The sequence below is a fragment of the Desmodus rotundus genome, chromosome 12 (assembly GCF_022682495.2).
Source record: "Desmodus rotundus isolate HL8 chromosome 12, HLdesRot8A.1, whole genome shotgun sequence".
In the NCBI taxonomy this organism is placed as follows: domain Eukaryota; kingdom Metazoa; phylum Chordata; class Mammalia; order Chiroptera; family Phyllostomidae; genus Desmodus; species Desmodus rotundus.
Window position 1 is genome coordinate 62,848,620 of NC_071398.1, and position 24,440 is coordinate 62,873,059.

General features: G+C 41.4%; 1 pseudogene; it reads right to left on the reverse strand.

Moving 5' to 3' along the window:
• Positions 1 to 21,991: 21,991 nt before the first annotated feature.
• Positions 21,992 to 24,224, reverse strand: LOC139440476 (phospholipid-transporting ATPase IF pseudogene; annotated as a pseudogene).
• Between the last annotated feature and the right edge of the window lie 216 nt (positions 24,225 to 24,440).

Here is a 24,440-nt window from a genome sequence, read left to right on the forward strand (position 1 = left end):
GTCTACTGTATAATAATCTCTACAAAATTATATATTATAAGGCAGGAATCATGACTTATTTATCAGTACAATGAATATAGTAGATTTTCTTTAAATATTGTAGACTGAATTTACCAGGGATTTCTTCGCCCTAAACATAACTAAACATGCCCTAAATGTAACAGGCATAAACTTGTGGGAGTTGAGGAATAAGTGGACTAAGAAGCCCTGAAATAACCTCACTACTAATTTTAGCATGCTCCTTCCAAAGCCAGCCAATCATTCACATCACCCAAAAGTGGGTGTAATGCCTGATTATGAAGAGATTTCTGACAAAAAAATAAAATAAAATAAATGTGGTTGCAAATGATAAAGCAAGTAGCCTTGGTGCTGCTCACAGACTGCTGTCATTTAGACTAGAGCAGACTTTTTTATTGTAATTTTGTTCTTTAAAAAGAAAAACGCGTTGACATTGGTTTTATAATGGTTTTCATAGTTGCATGAGATAATTTGGGGATGTAATCTGAGAGGTTAAATGACCCAGCATTTTTAGAAGCAAGTTACACACTTCAGCACCAGTACTTAATGGAAATCTCCAAAGTAATATATTTTTAAATGATCAGAACAGCAGGAACTTTTAATTTGGGGGAGATTTTAAAAAAGATTTTAGTTTTATATATTTACCTTTAGAGAGAGGGGAAGGGGGGGAAAGAGGGGGATACCTCAATGCGCCAGAGACACCGGTACATCAAGTTGCCTCTTGCCCGCCCCCAGCTGGTTTTGCAGGCCAGCCAGAGCTGGAGATTGTTCATTGTTATGCAATGGTGTATTCAACTGCTGAAATCTCAATCAAATCAAGATCTCTGCTCTTGAATCAAAGAAGCAAAAGTTCATCATGGCTTTCCTCTGTTATCTCCCTTGTGAATGATGGATTTTTCGACCTTAATTTACCTGGGGAGGCAAACACAGTATGAACAGGCAAAGGCTTGGCCTTGCCTAGGTTGGGACTACCTAATGGATAAAGTGGCCCTTACCTGAGGTCTCCATGAGATAGCCTCTACTGTCTTCCAAAGGAAAGAAAATAGATTGTCCTCTGGGCTGATATGAATGGGGGAAGACAGTAGCTACATGGATGTGCCCTTGTGTCCTGACAAAGTTCTGGCATCTGGACAGATTTTGGCAGCCTGTGCTTTGTCTTCTAGAAAGTACAGAGACCAGGCATCTGGGCCTAGGACTAAACCAATCCTCAAGATTCCATACTTACTTTAGGGTATGAGAAAGGGGTGCTAATATTCTTAGCATTTTGTTACCATTCTCAGAAGAGTTTTAGAGTTCAGCTAATGAGCAGGCACCATACCAGAAAGAGATACATGAGCTTGGATATCAAAAGTATGTACTCTGAAGCTGAAATCATAAACCAGAACATCTGATGTGTGTCTCATGCACAATGAGGGAGGGAGGACTGCTGATGGAAATGTCACACGCAGCTGCTTTTAGCACTTGGCTTTCAGCAATGAGCTTCCTCTACCCTACACCCTGCCCTCTCCTTCATGAAAGCCATTTAGGGCTCTGCACTTCTGCACTCAGTCTAGCTGTTTGATGTGCCTGAGGGGCTCTGGGAGTGATGGCCTCAGCTACTCTTTGGGTCAGGAAAGAGTCTACCTTAAGACAATGGTGTGTCCTGCCCTAAAAGGTAAGGAATATGGCCTATGGTCCTAATTAAGCCACTTGGTAACATCCTTTGAACACTTTCCTGTACCACTTCTCTAGCTATATGATTATGTAATCCTGTGTGACTCCATAGTAGGGGTTGCGAGTGCAAGCTCTTCCCTGCCCCGGAATTCTCTACCCATCACTTGTCCATTGACAAATCCTCCTTATCCTTTGGATTTAAGTTGAAACGTCAATTTATTAAGATTTTCCCTGACCCTACTTTTGTACCACTCCAAACCAGGAAGTCCCCAGTTCATCATACCATAGCACCTGGTACTTCCCTATGTCGTGCTTATTCTGCTGGTTGTTAAGTGTCTGTCTTCCCTAAGTTCCATTAGGGTAGGAATTATTTCCTCTTGTCTGAATCTCTAGCACCAAGCATTGTGCTTTGCACATTTTTGGTGCTTAATAAACATTTGTTGAATGAATGAATGAATCAATGATGAATTACATCTTATAATCACTTTGAGATTCCTCTGTGAAAACCCAATATTGAACTTTCTGTGTCTCCCTCATCCCTCAGGTAGTAATTTACTGTACAGTTCCCCATACCTTACTAGTGCTTGCCTTTTCATATCACCACAGCCTAAATTCTTATCATCATGGAAAATTGTGCAACTATTTCTCTGAAGATTGCAGCCTGTTTTCATTTTTAAATGAAAGCAAAAATCAAAACTGGCTTTTGTGTTGAGTGTTTTGTGCTCTCATATTTTAGTCAATTTTAAAAATCATTAAGCTCCTAGAGAAAAGATTTCATGTAATCTAACTACATTTGAGAATGAGTTTACCAACGTCAAATAAATTTTTACCAAAATACCTTCTTGTAAACTCTAGATATTTCTGAAATACTAACCTGAACTTGAGTATCTAAGGGTTTTTTTAATTTTTAAAGGTTGTATTTATTTATTTTTAGAGAGAGTGGAAGGGAGGTAGAAAGAGAGGGAAAGAAACATCAATATGTGGTTGCCTCTCATGCGCTTCCTACTGGGGACTTGGCCTGCAACTGAAGCATTTACCCTGACTGGGAATCAAACCAGTGACCATTTGGTTCTCAGGCTGGCGCTCAATCCACTGAGCCACACCAGCCAGGGATTGAGTATCTAATTTGATCTAGAAACTTTTCGGAGTAGATTCATTGTTGAAATGAGGAAAACCAGCTTCAGATGCCATTTATTCATTGGTGTATTGATTGGATAATTATTAGTGAACACATAAGCCAGACACAATTGTAGATAATTGGGAATATCAGTAAATTCTTGCCCTCAAGGGAATAGTTATAGGACCACTGTGGTATAGACGGTACTCATCAAATATTCCACTGCTCCTCTGCTTTTTCCAGCCTCTGTTCAGTAAGGTTGAGGTCATGTGATTACTTCTAGCTAATGGTTTGTGAAGGAAATGACTTGCATCACTTTCAAGCTGAGGAACTGATGTGCCTCCCTTCTTTCCCCCTCACAGCAACCTTGAAGTTTCCATGTTCCACATGATACATCTAAAAGATTGTGGATCCTGAGTCTTCTTGGCTACCGAGTGAAGGTGTGGAGTAGAACATTCCAACCTTCACCACCTGCCAACATGTGCTAGATATATGATGTGGGAGACATACATTTTGTTGGTTAAGCCACTAAGATTTCGAGGTTTGTGCCCTGGTCAGTGTGGCTCAGTTGGCTGGAGCGCCATCCCTACACTGAAGGGTCATGGTATTGATCCCCTGTTGGGGCGCATACAAGAAGGCACCCAATTGGTTTATTCTCTCTCCCCTTTTCTCTCTCTGAAAGCAATGAAAAAAAATGTCCTCAGGTGAGGATTAAAAACAAAAAAAGAAGAATTCAGGTTAGACTACTGGGAAAGCCATCATTAACTACTCTGAGTAATACAACAACTACTATTTATTTGACACCTTTTATGTGCTAGGTGTAATACTAGGCTGTTTGTAATAGTGATTTATTGTGGTAAAGCCCTGACAATTCTTGCCAAAAGGGAGGCATTTTCAGTATTCATCCTGAACTACTGTTTTCATTTTCGCCAGATCTTTTCTCTCTCCCTCCCTCCCTCCCTCTCTCTCTCTCTCTCTCTCTCTCTCTCTCTCTCAACAGTAGCACTAGGATTGATACAAACCTTGAAATCTTAGAGGGAAAAGAGGATTTTAGTTATATTCTAGAGGTCTCAGTCCTTACTCTGACTCTGGCTATTTGAGTGGGTTATTTAATCTGCTTTACTTTTCCCATAGATAACATTTGGACTAATTTTTTTTATTGTTGTTCAATTACAGCTGTCCCAATTTTTCCCCTGTTGCTCTCCCCTGCCCCACCCACCCCCTGCTCCCACAGTCACGGGCTAATATTTTGCTCCTAATATTACAAGGTTATGATAATGACTAAAACGTGTTAACTATTTGAGCTGTGAAGCATTTATACAAATACAGCATGACCATTCTTATTGAACCTAAGAGACTACCAGTTGTAGGGCCCACCAGTATTTTGTATGCCACTGAGAAAGAAAATAATGCAGCAAGTTAATCCATGGCACAGTGCTTTCTTATCACTCAGCCCTTATTAAAAGACTTATTTAGGTTTAAATGATTTTTTTTATCATATATCACACTTGTGCGTTAATGAAAGGGAAATAGTTAAGGTAAGGTAGTCCAAAATGTCTTCACATTCAGAGTCTGTCTTCTGAACCACTTTCGAACTGAGTCTCAGATGTCTGTTTTCAGTACAGGGTCACCCTCTGCGCCATCAGGGCACACTAGTGATGCACCTTTCCTTACGGAGGGCGCCATCACTTTTTCCTGAGATGTCCTTCCAAGCTTCCATCATTGGTTCGGCAAGTTTTGAGGCTGGTGCTTTCTTGATCTTACTAGAAGGTGTCAGTGGGAGGTTTTCAGGCATCAGCTGGAATTGACTCCTTGCATCAATGGTGCTGAAGTGATCCTTTTGACTGAAATGTCCGTGGGTTTCAATTGTTCAGTGATGCCACCAGGACCGACAACCAGACTTACAGACGAGCAGACGATAGCAGCCGTGTCAACGGGTGAGCAGTGGACCAACTAAAAACACCATCAACTGTCTCAATTTCAGATATGTTAAAATGCGAAAATATGCGTATTTGGACTAGATAAAGTATTGGTGCTTTGATTTTTACAAATAAGCATATGTAGCAAGCCCCTAAGCTCAGCTACCTGGGATCTCACCGATCATTCCTTGACCTCGATGCCATTGTTAGCTCTCCAGTCCAGGCCATCACAATCTTTAATCTGAGACAACACAGTGAGAAGGGCCTGTAGTTTAGGGGCAAGGGGACTGGCTCTGGAGCCTGAAGACCTGAGCCTGACTCTCAGCCCTGCTGTTTTTCTGATGGGCTACTCTGGGGGCCAGGTCACTGCTCTGGGGTAAATGTCTCATTCAGAAGGTTTTAGGGAGGGTTTCGTGTGTGCAAAATCACTTTGTGAACTGTGAAATCTCTGTGTGAAAGGAAGAGAACTACGACTTGTTGAGTGGCAGGACCTGTGCTTGGCACTTTGCATGCAGTGTCTTATTTTATCTGATATAAATTCGAAGGCTTATAGTGTCTTGAGCTCGTCACCTTGCTGTCTTCATTTTATACTGTATTAAATCGTTTTCACAAACTACCCCTTTCATTGCCTCACTCCCTAAAGAAATCTCCTATGGTAACTGTTTGGATCACAAACAAGTTGATGACTATGAGCTCATAAGAGAGCTGCACCCTCTTAATTGTTTTTGCCTTGTAGCCAGAAATCTTTAAAATAAGAGACCCTTCGGTTACCTGTGTATTGCCCGCTCTGTGACTCTGGTGTCAAAACTATCCCCTGAGGACCATGCAGAAAGTTTTAAGTCCAAAATGAATCCCACAGTCAGGGTGTTAATCTAAATAAGCACTAGATAATTTAAATAGATTTAGGTGCACAGAAAGTTGGCATCTAAACATAGAAGTCAGAGGCCCCAGTGACAAGGATATAGTTTTGGGACCTGTAACTCTATTCATGGAAGGACAAGTTACCAGCAAGTAATCTAGTTCTGGGGAATAGAGTATAAGGCAGAAACCTCCCCAAAGACTGATTGCTTTTGAGACTGACTTTTTGAAGTAATAACCTAATCTCACATTCTTCTAGCAGGAAGAATTGGGAGTTTTTAAATGGGAGTTGAGCTTAATCTACAAGTTAGAGATATTGATTCAGGCCCAAAGGCTAGAGGGATATGAGATTAAGAGCTAAGCACATTATCATACTGAGGTATCTGCAGTGATATCTTGAGATACTAATGAGTGAAGAGGGGGCTATTAAAGCAGTAAACTGTATTACATTTCAGATATCTGCAGGATAGAGGACTTTGTGAAGCTTTAGAGAGACAAAGACCCACAAAATTGGGAGGCTCCCAGACCTGGTATCCCAAGGCCACCTTCTTTAGGACACCTTCCCCAATAGCGTTGTTGTAATATTCAATTTGTAAGTTAATGTAAAACTCATATTCTCTGATTAATTTTATGTATAACACACATTGACTTCCTATTAAGATTTTAAACTTGAGGGTAGTAATACTTACTTTTTTTAATATTCTGCATGTGCTATATCTAGCATAATGCTAAAGTAGTGCTAAGAAAATTTATTAATGTCACCTCTTCCTATTTAAATCTGGCCAGGATTATATCTTACATGATTACAAAGGTGAAAACACAGGTGACTTTTTGCCACTCCAACACATGCTTTTCTGCGAACTCAGCCACTCCAGAAAAATCGATCTTACTTACAAACTGTTGCAAAGTCTGACACTCCTCTTTACTGTACTGGAAAGCCCTTGTAATTGCCCAATGTTGCCTTGCCTCATGGAAATTCTTGGCCAGACCTATGGATTGCCAGCCCTTGCAGTTGTTGGCCCTTGAAGTCCAATGTGCCTGTAACATCAAATCAAACAACATTTCTTAAGTAAGACACTGGGCTAGTTGGTGTTGAAGGTACAAGCATACCTTGTTTTAGTGTGCTTTGCTTTATTGGGCTTCACAGGACGTTGTATTTTTTACAAATTGAAGGCAAGACCCTGTACCATCCAAAAGGTAACTCACTTTATTGTAATACTTGCTTTATTGTGGTGGTCTAGAACTGAACCTGCAATAGCACTGAGGTCTTATTGTTTAAGGGTTTGATCGCTGCCCTCACCTAGTTTATAGGCGAGCTTCTGTAAGAGCAAGCATGAGTACTTAAATCGTAGGTAAAGACAGCTCGCAGTTATAAATAGTAGAAGGGCACTGTTACCAAAAAATGTCTTGAAGAATTCACTAGAGGGTGAGATGGCATTCCTACTCCTTCTACCTAGAAAACCGAGAGTGCCCAGTGCGGGAGCTGCTTTCCTTCGAGTCATTCTGAAGTGCACCTGTGGGAAAGATACGATGTCCTTGTCCCATACAAATCTCTCATGTACCTTGGACCATCTCCTCAGTTTTGGGTTCTCACCTCTTGACCTGAGGTTACTCAGTGGCCTGGGGAAAAGTCCTCTTCCTGTCTTTACTACTAACTCTGTTTGTTAGAGCCCATGCTCTTGTAGATTTTGTTTTAAGTTTTCTGAACCTACGTTCCTTGGACTGGTACTAGGCCACAAATATATATTTATTCATGCTGTCACAAGATCTACTCTAATTCCCCAGGATATATATAGGATTTCTACTCATCTCCACCATTCTGCCTGAAAAATATAATCTTTCTTAAACAGCTTTTTCTTCTGAGATTAAGGGACTTTGTCAAAAGCAGTGCACTAGCGACTGCTTCCTATTCCCTCACCTCATTTTCCCTGATCCCTTCCTAACTTCTCTCCCTTGGCAGCTTCATCTGTTTCCCTGTGAGAATGAATGTTATCGTATTCCAGGTCTTCAATCAGTATGTTCTAAAAGGAGAGAGAGCCTAAGAGTATGAGTCAACTTTATTCCTGGTACTGAACCCTGTCCTCCAGTTAGTTGGCCTGAGGAACAGGGAAGGGATGTGCAGTTTCTGTTTCTTTGGCTATGAAAGGGAAATGAATGGCAGTCAACGCATTGTATTAATTTAAAAGAGAGTGGTAACACACGGAGCTCCTGTTATATGCACACAGGACATTACAAAGCATTTTTGGTGCTTAATATGTTACGGTTGTTTGTTTGGTTTTTAACCTTGCTTTGGCTTCTTAGGCAAAAACAGAATCAGACTACCCCAGCAGAGAGATCAACAGGCATCTGCCTGCTGGCCTGTAGATGAAAATGCTCTCCTTCAACTTTTCTAGGTTTGGAGAGTATAATCGCGGCCTGCCCTTCTATCCCCACCGTAAATTACAGTGATTTGCATTTGCTCCTATGTCTCAATTAGCATGTAGCCTCCTCAGGGCGCGAATCTGTTTTCTGACCCATCCATTTCCCTCTATATCATCAAGTGCTCAACAAACGTGAAGTCAGTCAGTCAGGCAAGCCTTGCCAAAGTGGTAGCCTAGCTTTGTGGAAATCTTTCAACTCCGTGTGCCAGTTCTCTAAGTGTTAAAAACAACAACAACAACAATAGGATTTCCCCATGGCAGCCGTGAAAGGCAATTCCCCCAAGAGCCAATGACAACAAGCAAAAGGGCAAGGAGCCAGGCTGAGCCGGGGAGCAGCTCCGAGGAACTGCATCCAGAACAGAGCCGTGGAGAACACCCACATTCGATATCAGCGTCTCTGACGGTCAGCACTCGGCAGACAGTCTCCCAGAGTCTTTGCTCTGTGTCTTCCACTGTGAGTGAGAAGGGAGACTCTGTCTTGGGCCCAAGCCTGTAAACTTGAGAGGTTCGCTGACATTAGGACTGCTGAGAGACTGAGCAGATGTGATAGGAATGCCTGTGCTCTTCCCTGACTGCCTATTTTGGCCTTCTCCCTGCTTTTAGACTCTGCAGTGGAGGGGTCAGAGGCTTGGGCCAAGCCAAAGATACAAGAGAAAAGATCTGGACTCCACCTCAATGGGTAGTAGGGCCAATTAAGACAGGAGGGGAGTACACAGAGGGGAATGTTCAGAAAATAAACTTTTTGCAAGAATCTGGAGTCACAAATGGGCCAAGTTTTCCTACTTGGTTAACCCCTGAACACTGGTAGGAGCATCATTTTAATGTGTGAATGTTGGAGAGGCAGGAAATGGTAAGAAATGATATAGTGAACGAGTGGACTTAACAGTCTAGTCCCCCCATTGGCCTTCAGTGCAGAGAATAAGTAAGTGTACCTTGACTTCCTGATCAGCCCCACCCTTCTCTCCCAGCATCATCTAGAGATCTGTCCAGGGAGAGGCTGTGGGTATAATCAGGTCTCTCCAGTGTTCTATGCCTGTGTACTAGTTCTGAGTCTGCCTGAGAGTATTTCCATCCTGCAGAAGGAACTAGGAAAGGTAAGCCTCAAAAGGCAGGGCCTTTACTTCTTGTCCCATTTCAATGTGGCAGCTGGAAAAATTCTGCTCCCCAGGATCTCCTTCTCCTTGTTCCTTGAAGATGTGTAAGCCCTTCACCTGCAGGAGAGGAGTGGAGTTTGTTCACACTCTTCTTTCCCTGTGTTCTGCTGTGTGTAGCTGGCAGGTAGCACACACAGGCAGTGATGCATCCATTCCTTGGCTTTAACCCCTGCAGTGACCCTGGGTCCAAAGGTTCTGGGGTTAACTGCCCTCCTGTTAAGTCTTGGCTGCTCTGACTGGTAGGGCTTCCAACCTTCTCTTTGACTAGTTCCAAGCATTCCTGCTGTTACCAGCAGGAGACTCCCAGGCATTCTAGAAGCTCTCAGCATGAGCGTAGGAACCTCTGCCATTGCTGTAGCTGCCTGGACCCACAGCAGAGAGCCAAGAAAAATCACTTCGCACCACATGCACTGACTTCCCCCAGAACTGACACAGCCAGGGAGTCTGCAGAGCCACGGAAATCTTCCTCCAAGCAGTGTGTCTCCAGTAGCTACAGAAGCAGTTCTCTGTAGATGGGCGAAAATCAATGCTAACAGTCTCTGTTTCTGACAGTGCAGAGCCAACCAGCAAAACCTTCAGAAGGGAAGAGGCAGTTCCACCCGAGGGTTCCTGTCTGCTTTCACCACAGTTGGTATTTCGGGGCCCAGTGAGAGGTTTCCCCTCTGAGACCCTGGAATTAAAGGTGCCCTTTTAGATTGAAACCTTAAAGAATGCATAATGGATCAAAGTTTATTGCCAAAGTCTTTGTGAACAAGAACTATACTGTAACCTGAAAAAATTATCCTAAATTCAAGAAAGAACGGCCCTGAAAACTAAGGGAGAAAGGGGAATCTCAGAGACAAATCTGGTGGTGGTTAACCAAGTGTTTTTGGCCAGATGTTACCCTGGCCTCTGCAGCTCCAGAGGCAGGTAGATTACTGCTTTGGAGTTGGTTGGGTTTGCCTCTATCAGGCATTCAAATCACAAAACAGACTCCCTTGTTTCTCATTCCATGTTCTGCAAGCAACCTTCTCTTACCATCTGATTCCCAAGTGCTGGTCACAGGACATGAATGCGTTGGCCCCTGGCCAATATATTTCTGTTTCTATTCATAATTTTCATTATGAATCATAACTGGTATGCTGGTTTTGAATACCAGTCTGTGGGAGCTCGAGTTCACTGTGGGAGCTGAATCCACCATCTGTGTGTTCATCTGAGCCTACAAGGCTGAGGACCAGAACCTCAACCTTGCTTTACCTTGCCAAGGTAAGACCATGCCATGGAGGACCTCAAGGAACTCCCTGATGGGCTGGTGGTCAGTCTCCTTCCCACTCAGACTCATAAAGTTATCAGACCTAGTGAGGATTCTGTCTATATTCAGGGACTGGCAGGAGAGGATTTTTTTCGGGGTCCTGGGCTGGAGTCAAATAGATTTGGTGTATATCCGTTCTTCAGTTGTTAATTTAAGCCAATTGCCTAATCTTTCTGCGCCTCAAGTTTCTCATCTGTGATTTGGGGAAACCAAAGTGTCTCCTTCATAGCATTGTCAGGAGAAAATGAGACAGCATGTTCAGTCTTCCTATAGTGGGTAACATGAAATGATGCTAATAAATAGTAGTTACTCTTATTTTTAGAGCCCTCACTAGATACCAGGCACTGTGCGTTGATATATTTGCACAAAGTCAAACAGCTGGCAAGCGGGAGAACTTGGGGTTGAACCAGGCCAAAGTTAACGTCTTTGACTACTAGGTTAAACTGTCTCTGATTGTTTAACAAACATGGCAAAACCTGCACTTCCAAATGTCTCTTCCCTTTTAAAGGAATAAATTTGGAAGACTGTATACTTATTCCTAAGCCTATTTGGAATTCCTCTTTTGGGCTTACCTGAGAAAGTGATATATTTTTAAAACATCCTTAACAGGAGAAATCTTTGTTCATAAAGAAAAGATTTCATCTTTCTTGATAACCAAAACTTACTTCGTGCCAAGCCCAATAAATAGAGTGGAGAATTATAGAAGACATGGTATGGAAAGCAATTTCACAGTTTTGACAAAAGTAGCAAATACTTTATCATCACAAAGCATTTTATGTTGTTTCTGCCTTTCCTATTATATTGGTCTTGTATGGGATAAAGTAAGGAAATATGTATCCTTATTAGTAAATTGGGTTAACTACAAATGGGTTAGATTAGTGTAACTAGTGACTAATTGGTGGGTTAATATAAACAAAGGTTGCCGATGAGGGCCTTGTCCTTTCAACAATTCTGTTATTAACATGAAAGTACGCTCATCAAACCTGTGAATCAAAAGGGGAAATGGGTGATTTTCAAAAGGAGAGGGGGTTGAATATTAAGTTTCACAGAGTTAAATGTAAGATCCTGCACTTGAAGCTAGAAAAAGATAACTGAGTAAGTGCATGTTCAGGATAAGCAATGTCGCCTAACAGGAGCAAATGAGAAAAATGCTTGAAAGTTTTAGTAGATAGGAACTTCATCTGAGTTAGTGACTGCCAAGAAAAATACTAAGATATTGGGCTGGATTAAAGGAAACACAGATTCTAGAACAAAGGAGGTGCCACGTTTGCTCTACTCCGTTTATTGTAAGTCTAGAAACTGATTTGGAATATGGTCAAACAACTATTTCGAAGAGAGTAATCGTGATGGTAAAAGAATATGAGAAATGTTGAAGAGGTAGAAGATACGTTGTTTGAACATGAAAATATTGAGGGGCATGATTGATTTCTTTAAATATTTAATGTGCAATTCACAGGAGGAAAGGATTCCATTTATTCCATATAGTAGCAAGGGATAGGATAAGAAAAGTGGGTGGAAGCTTCACTGAGAAAGATTTTTGGTTGAGTGCAAAGGCCTGTACAATAGTAACAGAACACTAAAAATGAAATGAGGTTTCAGGAAAAAGAACTTTCCCATCACTTGAGGTGCTCCTGCAGAAACAGAAACTGCACAGCTTCTCACTTTGTCCCCACGAGAGGACATGTGCTCCTTGGATCCTATTGTAACCATCACTGTCACCCAAAAGCAACCGTAAAGCATCTGCTGTGAAACTAGAGTGACCGGCTGTCCTGATTTTCTCAGGACTGAGAGGTCTTTTTGGGTGTGGGACTTATAGCTAAACCTGGGAAAAGTCCCATGCAAATTGTAATGACTTGATCACCCCAAAGGTGAGGGAGTTTGGAATAAAGAGGGTCCAGGAAGGTGTGGTCAAGGCAGACATAAAAGATATGCAGGCAATCCAGCCTTCATTGAACCAACATGTGAATAAATGAAGGTGTTGTCTTTTATGTGCAGGGTGGGACAAAAGTAGGGGTTTACAGCTGTTCACATGGCCAACAATACAATAATTAATAAATAATAATATAAGAATAAACTTTTTGTGTACTCACAACTGTAAACCTACTTTTGACCCACTTTGTATAAATTTCTAAATATTTGAAGATTACTTTTTAAAATTTATTTACTGACTTTTAGAGAGAGGGTAAGGGAGAAAGAGAAAGAAACATCAATTTTTTTGGTTCCACTTATTGGTGCATTCATTGGTTGATTCTTGTATGTGCCCTGACTGGGGTCTGAACCTGCAACCTTGGCATATAGGGACAATGCTCTAAACTGATCTACCTGGCCAGGGCTTGAAACTTACTCTTTAAATACCAACAAATTTATACATATTTTATTTTAAATGTCCTAAGACATATTATATAGTTCCCTGTGCTCTTTCTCAGACAATAAGAAGTATAGATTTATCTTTTTCAAAAAGATATCAGCAACAAATTTTAATTGGAACATAGGGCAAAAAACCAAAATGGTTAAGTATTGACAGAGGTGGGTTTGAACTTGCTTCTGTCAATTAGAGCATGTCATATAACTTAATCTATATCTTAGTTTTCTCAACCGTAAGTTGGGGATAACATTATACCTACTACATAAAACACAGCTGAGTAGACCATAATAAGCACTCAATAAATGGTATTTTATCACTTTTTAAAAAGATTTTATCTATATTTCTAGGGAGAGGGGAAGGGAGGGAGAAAGAGAGGGACAGAAATATCAGTGTGTGGTGTTACTTCTCACATGCCCCCCACTGGGGACCTGGCCCACCACCCAGGCATGTGCCCTGACTGGGAACCGAACCTGCAACCTTTTGGTTCCCAGGCCCATGCTCAATCCACTGAGCCACGCCAGCCAGGGCGGGTTTTTTTTTTTTTTTATCATTTTTAATAACCAACAGAGTTATTGTTGGGGCTAAATAGCTCCAGCCAAGTTGTATTGTCTCCTAGATCATCTGAATAAACTCTTCTCTCTGGTCTCAGTATCTCTGCTCTGTATACTTAATCTCTTTATTTTAAACACAATCCAATGACTGTGTGAGGACACTTAACCCTCCTAAGGAGCAAAGTGCTTGTGCTTCTTGATGGCTATTCATTTATATCTGGTCCCTGGACTCTTTTCCAAATACTCAGGAGTTCTGGAAACATTACCTAGTGTGGCATTATAAAAATCAATCAATCTGCCCATTTTACCAGCAATTTGATGTTAAAATAATAATTTTCAAACATAGATTTATGAAAGGCTCTTCTCGTTGTTTTACCATCCATTTCATCCCCCTGAAAGTCCTTATTCTTCTCTGTGGGTCCTCGAATACTGAAGAACCACTTGGACAGATGTGCATCTGAACTTTATTAGTTTTCTCAGGAAAGCCCAGGAAAGGAACATTCCTGAAGTGTAGGAATGAGATTTTAAGATAATAACTGTTCTCCCTTATAACTTCCCCCTTGATCCTACACTGGAAGGGCAGTAGACAGATGTGTGAGTGAGAAGCACGAGCAGGCTCTAACTTAAGAAAGGAACTTGGAGGCACATTTAACATGGCACTGTCTACTTTCCCTGCCCTTCTCTCTCCTCCCTCCTGCAGATCTCAGCTTTGCAGCCCCAGTCTGCAGGGCACTACTTAACCAGCTGCATTCCTCACTTGGGGGCTGGACGAAGATTAAAGTCATTGTTCTCTCAAATCCACGGTACAGCCCTGAGGTGTTCTCTGGGAGAGAGGAGAGACTTCAGAAGAGCCGATCAAGTCGTGTGTGTGCTGGCATCCTTCACGTATCTGTTTGAAAGATGCAGAGTTTTTTCAAATCTCTTTAGTCCAAAGTTAACCTATTTGAAACCGCTGGGAGTTGGCCTCCTGTCTAAAGGTTTAGCTGTAGGTAAACAATCTAAAAAAAAAAAAAAAAAAAAAAAATTTAAAGACCTTGTTTTTGATCAGACTGTTCAAAGAAAGACTTTTGTGGGTAAAAGTTCACTAGGCTGAAACAATAGAAACATTTGTGAGTGGAATATGGCCTTCCCTCTTTTTCTTTAGTTTTAATTTTATTTAATATGGAAAATTGAAGATCCCAAACAAACCAAATTCATGTAATATTTTCTTTACTATTTCACATTTGCTAAGTAGCCATTGCATTTTTTTTTTAATTAAAGTATAAGTGGACATACAATGGCCTTCACTCGTAAAGCAGAGGAGTCAGTTCCCCTTTGCTGGCCTCCTTCATGTGAGAACGTGGACACCACTTGTTTGACAAGCTGATCACAGATACTAGGAGAGTCAAAGAAGATACCATTCAGTTGGGCATTTATCGAGGTCTAGGAAAAGCTGGGCACAAATTTCAGAAGGGTTGGTCTTCACTTGGCAAACAACTTCCTGAATCATCTGGCCAGAGCTCATTTAATGATTAAAAAGCAAAAGGAAAAAGTAGCCGGGACTTTCCCACTCCCATGGTTCTTTATCGATCCCATTATAGATTACATTAAAAATCATCCAGAATGGAAAAAGAGAAGATAGACAGTCTGACCCATCCCCTGATTTAAACCTTACTTTTTAATATTTAGGTGACAGAACTTAATCCTTTATCAATGAGCCCCATGCATTACTAGTTCAAAAATATGAAGGTAATTACATGTCCATGAGTTTTCCTGTGTGTTTCAGTTGTGGCAACCACATGTCCTAAATTATCCAGGAAAGACCATGATGTTTTACATATCATGAAGTTAAAAATTGTTTCAGTTTGTGAAATATGATTATTTTAGCTATAGCCTTAGAAGCTCTGTTAGCAGTAATGTGCAACGCTATCTTAGGCTGAGGGAAGGCTGTTGAAGGACAGTCTTCTTCCATCCCGCTTATGACATCTTACCCATGTAATAACAAGTCATATCCTCTATATGATTTTAACGCACATGAAAAGGACAGGGCTTATTGCAGTTAATGCTAGAATTATCCTGACCTCCGTACTTTATTATAAGTGGAGAAAAAAGGAGAGGTGTAATGGTTTATGTCCCTTCTAAGTTGTCCCCCTCCTAGTTGGAAATTGCATGCTTTTCCCAGGTGCCTGCTGCACCATATGCTCTTCACCAATCTTCACTCCATCTAGGGTCATACTCACGATGTGTGAAACAGGGCACACTTCTCTTTACAGCTTCATGCCCTTAGTCTCCACACCTCCACTGTGTGGGGTGGGGCAGGACTGTTGGACTGAGAGAATAGTTGGAGTGACTTGAGGAAATCCCTGTAGGAAGGGGAGCAAAGTTTTAACTGAACATGAAATGTGCCCTAATTGCACAACTCACAGTGCAGTTTGATAGGTAGGAACTCCATGTAAGCTGTCTTCCTGGTAGTCCTGTTCATACTTCCACTTAATTTCATTAAATAGAAACTTAGTCTCATGGCCAGTAGAACTTCTGCTTCAAGAGTGAAGTACATTTTCCACTCTAAACATTTACATGTCACTGTGATTTCAGCCTGGTGTCCCCACAAAAAACTATAGAAGGGAGGCCAGAAAAATTCAGTGTTCTACCTTCCGCTAATGGTGAGAGGAAGTCAGAGGTTGGAGAACAAAATGAGATTGGTGATGCTAATTGATCAAGTGCCATATTTTTTATACATCCTAGCTTTAGTGTATCAGTGACGTAGTCCTGCTAAATGACCTTCCTGATAGTCCCAGGAAAGCTAACAAGACATTCAAGGAAATTGTTTTGTAGATAACCCAATGTCTATTCTTTCTACCCTACTCGCAGGTCTGAGAGCCTGCCATTTTCTAACCTCTGCCGTGGGGCTGTCATCTGCCTTTGGAAAGTTGTAGTTGGTCTCATTCTAGGACCTATCTCTTGCTGCTTCCAGCAGCTCATTCTCTTAGTCTGACTTACTTAGTCAAGAAAATTCAAATGGTTCCCCTCTATCTAAAAATAAATAAATAAAATCTTTAAAAAAAAAAAAAAGAATATCCAGATGGGCCCTGGCCAAGTAGTTCAGTTGGTTAGAGCGTCATCCTGATACACCAGGGTTGTAGGTTCGATCTCCAGTCAGGGCACATACGAGAATCAACCAAGAACAAGTGACACGGATTACAGAAACGGTATTCTAGCACAGCAGTCATTCCTCAATTACTCAGGGTTGATTTATTTGGTTGTTAGCCTCTGCATATAACTTTTCCTCTTTTTCTCTTTTTACCCTCCGTCTACTACTCTTAGTGTTAGTATTGGGACACCTGACCTGCGAAGACAATGCCAACAGAGGAGTTATCAGTTCCAACCAAGCAGATCAGTAGAACTGATCAAACTCTTAAGTCTCCCTTACTCTCTACTTAAGTAGAGTTTTGTCTTGAAGTTCTAATTAACCTTGACCACCAAAAATGTGCTCTACAATGTGACCAACATTAACTCTCTGATCCCACCAGCATTGTACTACCCAGTATTTACCCCTTATTTCTGCTCTCAGACCTTGCTCTCACCACACACTGTTGCTGCCACAGCAGCAGGTGCATAGGCGATAATGGCCAGAGCCTGGCACTGTGATATAGACTTAACGGAAATTGAACCACAAGCAATCAAAAATTGCCTTTTGTCTGGGCATTACGACAATTCTTGGGAAGCGTATTCATGTGCAAGAAATTATAAAGAACATCAGTTTCACCCATACAAAAGACTTCATTGTACTGTGGCTTTGGGAGCTTGAACTAAGTTTCATCCAGTCTTTGGTGATGGTAAAATTACATTATACCAACCAAGAGTGTTTAATGGCTTATAACCATTTCCTTGAATTTGCTGACATGTCAGATCCCGAATGAACTTCATGATTTCCAGTTACATCAATGACTCTGTTCACTGGACCTTGACATACACTTATCCTACAGTACTAAAAATCTTAGCATGGACTGACAGTGCGGCTGTGGTCCTTACAACAGATGACTCCTTTGAAGGGACAAAATCAATTTTACCTTTCTGTCAGGGATGTGTTATGGAAGTACACAATAGTGCCTCACTTCCCTCAAGCTTTAAAGAAGTAACAAGCGGTGCCATAGACAAATTATCCCAGCAGCTTGAGCAGACCATAGAGACTCAGCAACTATGCCAACTGTGGCTCTGGAAATATGCTCAGTAAATAAAGTATCATCTTTCCTGAGACTGACTTAGAATCTGGTTTTACTGAGCAGTTCAGTAAGATGAGGGCTGAGAAAAGAGACAGCCACTCCTTGCACATGGATCTCGGCTGCACAATATGTTTGTTGTGTACATTGCTGAATGTATTAGGGGGCATCTACATACGCATAGGACACGGCCTTCATGCAGAATCTCATTACCAGGACTTGCCCACTATTGCAACTTGAATGTGTTGACTTCCAACATGTTTTCTTGGACACATTATCTACCCCCCCAGATCTAAATCCAGATATCAATGATCTAGTATCTGACAAGTCCATAAGAGAGTCAAAGAAACACTGGCTATATGAATGGAACATTGTGGCATACAGAGAAAAGCACAAGCAACCCGTACAATATCTGGCAAAATGTGGCTTCAAGCGTCTTGTCAAAGCTTTAGTCACTGGTCGTTTGGATAACGTTCCCACAATGTTGGCTCCATTTTGCGCAGGGAAACTGGAGTCTGAAATGTGTATCACAGTTCCGGTTCCTAAGGAGAAAAAACTTAAGATAAAGGGGAGATACTTTAGTGGTCAATGATTACATCACCATGTGTATCAAGTTGTAACAGATTAATACCAAAGAGCACGTAATGCCACTAATCCAAACGTATTCAATGACAATGACTTTTACCTGGTTAAATCATGCTCTTATAAAATGATCTCGTACTGCCACAACACAGGATAAGTTTGTTTTCAATCTAGATTTCTCCTCAGGGTGTAATTACTGTAGCCTAGTATGCATTGTGTGCAGAATTGGATGCCTTTCTTGGATGTGATGAATTCTTTAAGACAGGGAACCTTATGCCAAAGTATACCACCACATTTACTATACAAGGTAAGTTCAACCTTCCCTGTCAGTTACCTGGTGGATTGTGAATGGAGGACATAAGAACCTGCGTACATGGTGCCGGCTCTGCTGGGGAAGGGATGAGACAAAAGTTGTGCACCATAATGGCCTCCTGCTGAAAACTTTCAGCTCTTGAAGAGTTTGGGGTCAAGGGTGTTATTCTTGACCAGGATGACAACCAAACAATAATAGTTACCCACGCTGAACAAGAACAAAGAACAAGTCTGTGGCAGCATACTGGAATCAATAAGAAAACGTGCAGAAGCGAGGGCCCATACCTTTAAAAAGGAAGAATGTTTGGCAAGTGGTTGTACAACTATGGAGAATGGAAGTATTTTAAGGGAACCGTAGTACCTAATTTGTTTAAGATCATGCTGCATGTTTCTGATAGCATTGGTGGGATTTTCCCCAGTATCTATTCTAAGCTTGTATGTATTGTTTCATCGTGACAGGCAACTGCCAAAGCAGACCATACACCATGGGGAACAATAATGATAGGGTGTATACTGTATCACTGAATTTACCATCCAAGCAGACCAAAAAGTATGGTAGGATGTGAACCACACCATTGTTTCATCTATTATTGGACCGCTGTTGGGTAGGCTGCCAATGGTTGCAGTTGCTCCATCTACTTTCTTCCGTGGAGCGGCAGATCCACAACCATTGCAGGTTGCTATCATCACTGCTGGAGTAGAACAGTGAGTACCTCTGAATATGATTCACCAGCTTACTCAAATTTCTATTGCATCATTAAGGAGGTAGATAGCATTTATTACTGATCCAACCTGCCTAAACATTGCACAGCCATTAAGGCCTGAGAAAGTGTTAAGAGAAAGGGTAGAAAATGCAAGTATTGTCTAATGTCAGATCTGCAAGGCTACCTAGCCTGTTGGCCACATCACTCAGATATGTCCTCAGTTCTTGCAGCTGACCTAGTATCTGTGACTCCATTATACCCAGGAATTGTGAGTGCAATATTTGAAATGAGCAATGTTGCCTATGGACTGTCATTATTAGATAAATTTCAAACATCAAGTACCATTGTAGCAAAAAGCCAGGAACTCTATTTTGGTGACCTGGTATACGAAAGGGATAGACACAAGGATGAGGTTATGATGCACCTAATGGGTAGTGTTATCCTGGATTCAATTGACATTTTGTCCATTGTTCTTACAGATTGCAGTGCATGAGGTACTGATATACTCAGATGATTTGAAGGAGTCGCCATGCCCTTTATTGCCGAACAAATTCATATTACTATTAAGATCAATCCATCTGCTGTTGATCAAAGTATTGTATTGTTGCCCCGGCCAGGTTGCTCAGTTGTTAGAGCAAAGTCCCAGTATACCAAGTTTGCCGATGCGATGCCTGGTCAGGGCACATACAAGAATCAACCAATAAATGTACCAATAAGTAGAACAATAAATCTCTCTCTCTCTCCCCCGTCCCTTCTTCCCTTCCTCTAACATCAATAGATTTTTTAAAAAACTTTTTTTTAACTATTCTATTCTCCACCCTACAAAAGATTGTTTGTGTGACAACACTTGCTGAAGACAGGAAAGTCCCTAATGCATGTTAAAGTTCAGTGTGGCTCAGTCAGTAGTCCCCCTTCCATGCCAATAGGTATATAGGTATGATGACATATAGGTATGTTAGTGTTGCCAGACTAGTTTAGAATCACAGGAATGGTATCTCGAACTAACTTCACCACTTAAAAGGCTGCTAAAAAGACGTACATACAGTTCCACCTGGAATTATCAGTGGAGTAATTACCAACTGTTTACCAAGTAGAGCTGAACATAGAGAAGGACTGTTTGGCAGTGAAGCTGGAAAAGTCAGCATTCGTGCTTCCTGTCACTACCAGAACCAGTAAGCAGAGACAAGGATTGAATCTTAATGGGTGCTTTATTCAGATGCCAGAGATCTGAGAAGACAGTGGATTATGTACCCTCAAAAGCCATCTTCACATCTCATCTCCAGTTAACCTTTTTATAAGGAAAATAAAAGGTAGGTAAGGGGTTTGGAAAAAAGTTAATTAGATAAGAGTTGCAGTCCAGAGGCGATTTTCCTAGTACTTCTGTGTCTGTTGATCAACAATTCTTTGTGTCCCTCTCTGGAACAGATGCCACCTCCATCATCTGCACGCCCTTAGGACACAAGGTTGAATTGCTTGTTGACTTCCTGGAGTTGTGAATTCCAGTTCCTGGAATAACAGCTTTCCACATGCTTTAATCACTTAAGCATATCAGCTATGACTAAAGCTAAAATCTTTAACTCTTCAGTTCCCCTATCAGCAACATGAACACCATAAATACTTTGCTTAAATATACTACTGATTTTATGACAAACTACACAAAATCTGCTAAAGACTATGCCATACATTTCCAGCAGGTGTTTATTCACAGGTGGAACTTAATCACAGCTGCAGTGCATTCTGGGAAAGGTAGAGAGAACATTCATCACTGAGTCCTGTAAGTCACGTACAAAAGAAATTGTTTCAGAGGAATTCTCTCTCACTCAACCCCCAGTCTATCAAGTTCTACCTAATTTAGTGACCTCATCTCAACTGTCCAGCACTACTACTTCTATGGAGGCAGACAGTGATGACCCGTATGGTGCAGCTGCACAACTCATTGTTGATGAGGCACATGAGGGATTATGGAGAGTCTGGAAGACCAGCAGTGGATCTCTCCTCAGAGTCAACCCTGACATCATTAGAATATCACTAGCCCAGTGTAGCTCAGTGCCACTTCATATCACGGAAGGTGATGATTAAGAAGATACGTTTTCTAGTGCTGAACTCTAAGCTGGATACACAATTCACAGATTATATGTGGTCTATCAGATGTGACAATGCCATTAGTCCAACAGTGAGTTGGTTAATGACAGCTATAGAAGACGATGTGTTCCATGAACAACTAGAAATGAGCAACGATATGTTCAAAACTGGATTCCGTGCTTTTCCAAACAGGCAAGGTATTCTGATGAGACTGTTAATGGCATCATATTCAAGGAAAATACACTATGAAGGAACACTTAGTGGATTTAAACCAATAGAACTCTATGGGAAGGCATATGTCATGAGGCTCGAGATGGCTATTGCATCATTGCGCAAATCTCATTTTTAACCCTGTACTGCTTGAGACAAACACGTACATTTTAAGGGACCTAATTGCTGCCATATGGCTACAATGAGTCTGCCTTTTGAAGGGGAGTTAATGTCACTCTCACAGATGACAAAAGTAATTTGTGTCAAGCAAAGCGTTGACACTTTAATTCTGTGGCCAGATGTTCCTACTATAGTTTGTTTAGACCTTTGTCATGTAACAATCATGTTTTTTACTTGACAAGGGGAAGTAGGTAAACTCCAGGGTTATCGATGCTGATTTATGTAATGCAACTTGTGAACACCTGGAAATAAGATCATCTCAATTTTATACCAGATAAAAGTTATGGGTTGACCTAAAACAAACAAACAATGCATAAATATGTGGAACAACAAATCAGTGTTTCTCTCTTCCTCCCTCTCTCTCTAAAGTCAGTAATTAATTAAAAAAAAAAAAAGAAAATACAAAGTAGAATATAATAGAAACAAGGTAACAAGATGGTTGATTTGGGTCCAAAAGCGGGTTGCCAAAGTCATCTTTACCGTGACTGTAATACCATGACTTTGAAGACCAAGGTGCCAGATGTCCAGATTCCACACATCTGGCTGTTTCCAAGGAGAGATATATCTATCCCCATTAGAAAATAGGACCCAAAAACAGAAAATAAAGGCGTAACTGAAACCCAGGATGGTCCAATAAAGAGAAGTTTTAATGCTTATTTGATGGTTTTTACTAACATCTCAGTGGAGGGTGGGCCTGTTCTGTAATACAGGAGAGTCTATATCTGTTTCAGTAGATTACATCAGAACAGGGAAGGAAAACAAATGTATAAAGTCAGGTACATGCCGAACATACAGTGTTCGCTGAGAAAACAGAACTGATAAAATTGGGGTGTGGATGAAGCACCTCCTTATTTTTAATCATACTGGGCAGGGGTAGCTAGTGTAATATAATAAAAATGACCGTGAAAAAGAAGAAACTCAGAGTGAAATTTAAATTTAGCTATTGCATAGTCACAGTTTCTTACAGTTTTTCTTCCTTCTTTACCCATGATTTCCTGTGCCAACATTTGCTTCTCGTATCATGCTTCCATCATTACCACCATCGCCAACAGCCAGTGTTACAGGTTTCTCTGGTGAGGTTATACCTTGGCTTTCTGCAGTGGTGCCATATGACAGCACAGTGCAGCTGAACAATTTCCACAAACACCCATAAGTTTTTCATGCTCCCAGAGTGCAAGAGATAAACCAATCCCATCTACCACCAGCGCATGCTGAATCACATGATTTTCTGTCATTCTTCCGGCAGGCTGCCTCAACTGTTCAGCACATTCACTGTCTGATACCTTGTTTATAAGTTCAAGGATATTCATGGTTCTGTGCAAATGTCCACATGAAAAACTCACACTACCAACTCTTTCATGTTTATCTCCATTAAGTACCCCATACTTTGATACCAGCCATTCTCAGTGCTTCAGTAGTTTCGCAAACTTTATCTTGTAGTCTGTCTTCTGCTATAGCTCCAAATAATACCACGTCTTTCTCCATGAGCTGGAAGACATTTGCCAATTTCTCTTCCTGTTGCTGCAAGACAGCCCTGGTTTCAACCAGGCGTCTGTTACCTCATACTCTTTAGTTGTGAACTGTCTGTAGACCATGCACAGATATCTTAAGCCTTTCAAAGTAAAATCATTTACATGAGTTCCCTTTTTTTCTATTTGTCCACCTATACATAGGGAGAATTGATGATTCAATTTAGTACCGATGATGGCTATAGAAATAAAGTTTGCTAGATAAATTATCAGAAATGTATCCATTGACTTTTCTACTCCAGGTCATTTCTGTGACTTGCTCTTGTAATTTAATGCCATCTTTGTTTCCATTACGGTGTTTAACATACAGCAACACCCAAAATTTCTTTTGTGTTTTAAGTCCGGTTCCACAAAGCATGACACTCTGGCCCCAGAGGTCTTACAACTTCTTCCATTTATTGAATTATTACCATCCATCCCATGAATCTGTACAAGTGTGCTTCTGCTTGCTGATGTCCCAGCTACAAGAGTGTCAACTCTTTGTGATACTGCTGTTCCTGGAACTGCCGCATGTGTCTTCAGGTTAGTTTCTCCACCCAAACTAGCAGTTGCAACGCAACAAGAATCATCAAGTAAGTCCGGGGACAGAAGCACCAAACCTGCAGGGAAATTTCGTCTTTGGCTATTCGAACAGCATCATCCCCCTGAATGTTTTTTTCATCTAGTTTTCACAAAGCTACCACTTTGAACAACATAAACAGGAGAACAGGGGCTCCATTACTTCATTATCTGAGTTATGTTGTAACCAGTCTTCATATCCCTGCTTTATGGCGGCTACTGCTATCACAAAGGATAATGGAAGTCCACTGGTACTTGGACTGGTAGGTGTATGATGATACAATCATAAGCTGAACCAAAAATGCAATACGAAAATAAAAGTTTGTCACTCTTCTAAACTGTTCAAATAAATTCTTTGGAACAAAATTCCACAGTATACTCAGATGAAATGATCTGGCTCCCTGTAAGTTTCTGAGGTGTTGTGAAGGCCATTCTGAGGAAACCTGTGGGCTGTGTAGAAGTTCCTGAGTCACTTTGATGTGGTAGGCCAACACCCAGCTGCTGCCAGACCCAGCGCCACATGCCCCCACCAGCGCTGTTTGGCCTTGTGGGACGTGGGTGAGGGCCTGCAGGTGGAGGTTGAGGAGCCAGAGGGGGATGCAGGAGAGCCCCTCTTGTGCCGCCACCTCCCTCCCAGGAGCACCTGGTCCCCATCTCACCTGGTGGCTGAGGTCTTACAGGCACGTCCCCGGGCCTGGTGCAGCTGAGCCTGCTACCGCACGGAGACCACCTTCATTA